Below are 2,071 nucleotides of genomic sequence, written 5' to 3' on the forward strand. Positions count from 1 at the left end.
CCCCAGCACAGCTGGAGGCAAGCAGGGCTTGTGGTGGGAAGGGGTTAACCCCTCTCTGAGTGGGAGGAGGTGGCTGCGTGGAGCCGGGCCGGGTCAAGCCCCTGCCCAGGCCCCTACTTCACCCAGCCCCCCCAGGGAGCCATGTGACCAGGCTGCGCAAACAGGCACACTTGTCTTCTGGCACGTGAGTTTGCGCGGAGTTTGCACAGGAGGGGGGACGGGAGGGCCCATGACCCTGCCTGCAAAGTCCCCAGGGTAGATAGTCCCAGCCGTAGCCAGCCTACGAGAGGCATGACATGGATGGGCACGTGATGCACCCCAAGGGTCCCCTTGGGCTCCGTGGCCCCCCCCTCGGGCACCTCAGAGACCACCACCCAGACAGAGCCCATGGTTCCGGGCTTCATGCAGACAGAGCCTCTGGCTCTTGACTGTGGGGCTGCCTGTCCCTTTTTCAGGCTCTGGGGCCTGGCAGCATGCCCACCTCCCCGTGTGGGGTCTGCTCCCTTTTGGGGTCTCTGGCATGCCAGCTGGAGGAGCTTCAGGCCACAGTCCAGAGACTGCATGCCATCAGGGACTGTGAGCAGGAGATTGACTCCTGCTGCCAGGCCCTTCTCCCCCGGGAGCTAGAGGGTAGGCCACCATCTCCCTCCAGGACAAAGGAGGACTCCGGGACCTCCCACTCTGTCCAGTCAGGGGCACAGACCAAGGTGGTCAAGGGCCCTAAGGCCTGCCACACCAAGGCCCCTGCCCCACCAGAGCTTAGCAACAGGTACACACCTCTTGCTGCTCCATCAGAGCCTGCTGAGTTGCCAGCTCCCACAGGTTCAACTACAGCTACCGTCCCCGCTCTCCTCAAGACAAAACAAGGTGTCTGTTGTGGAAGACTCCAATCTGAGGGGGACTGAGGGGGCAATCTGCCGCCCCGACCCCTTAGCCTGGGAAGTCTGCTGCTTCCCAGGGGCATGCATCTGGGACATGGCGGAGAAGATTCCAAAGCTCCTCCAGGCCACAGACCACTATCTTATGCTCCTTATTCATGTGGGCACCAATGACACAGCTCAGAGCGCTCCCAGCCGGATCATGAGGCACTACAGGGATTTGGGTGCGGGACGAAAGGGTCTGGGGGCAGAGGTGGTGTTCTCATCGATCCTCCCAGTCTGAGGCTATGGGCTGAGGAGGGAGAGGAGGATCCACATAGTCAACCAAAGAAGGGTTTGGCTTCCATGACAACAGCCTGCTCTTTGGTGAGAGAGGCAGCGAGCTGCTGGGAAGAGATGGCCTCCACCTTTCTCCCCTGGGGAGGAGGCTCTTCTCAGCCAGACTGGCTCACCTGTTCCAGCGGGCTATATAAACTAAGCCGGCTGAGGGGCGGGGGGACAACTGCCACTGCTGGCCCGTTGAGCAACCCTTGCAAAGCCAGTGGCCCAAGGCACTTAAGGGAGCCCACCCTTGCCCCAGCCCTGGTACAATCTGTGGGCAAGGCTAGAACCCCCAAGGGGACACTTGCCTGCCTGTACACAAATGCCAGGAGCTTGGGGAACAAGCAGGAGGAGCTCATCTCCTGCTCAATGCAAATAATTATGATGTCATTGGGATAACAGAGACCTGGTGGGACTCCACCCATGACTGGACCTCAGGTATAGATGGCTATACCCCGTACAGGAGGGATTGTGTAGATAAAAGGGGAGGGGGTGTAGCTCTCTATGTGAAGGAAAGCTACATGTCCCTGCAAGCTGATATTGGCGACCAGGGTGGATGGCTAGAGACCCTCTGGGTTAAAATTTGTGGGGAACATGGCACAGGGGACACAGCGGTAGGAGTCTACTACAGACTTCCCATCCAAAGTCCTGAGCTTGACCAGGAGTTCGCCCGGGAACTGGCTGCAGCCACATGCTCCAGGACCATGGTTGTCATGGGTGACTTCAATTACCCAGACATCTCATGGGAGGATCACTCAGCAAAATCTGAGCGGTCGCAAAGCTTCCTCTTGTGCGTGGATGACCTCTACCTGACTCAAGAAGTCTGTGGGCCAACGAGAGGCAAAGCGCTGCTTGACCTGGTACTGGCTACG

The 2,071-nt window shown here is 59.2% G+C and overlaps 1 protein-coding gene across 2 annotated transcripts in view; it reads left to right on the forward strand.

Annotated features, from left to right (window-relative positions):
- EVC2 (EvC ciliary complex subunit 2) overlaps positions 1-2,071 on the forward strand; it is a 175,676-nt gene that overhangs the window by 171,648 nt on the left and 1,957 nt on the right. The gene's annotated exons all lie outside the window — the stretch shown is intronic.

This window comes from Crocodylus porosus, unplaced genomic scaffold (assembly GCF_001723895.1).
Source record: "Crocodylus porosus isolate Cpor-Errol unplaced genomic scaffold, CroPor_comp1, whole genome shotgun sequence".
NCBI lineage: Eukaryota > Metazoa > Chordata > Crocodylia > Crocodylidae > Crocodylus > Crocodylus porosus.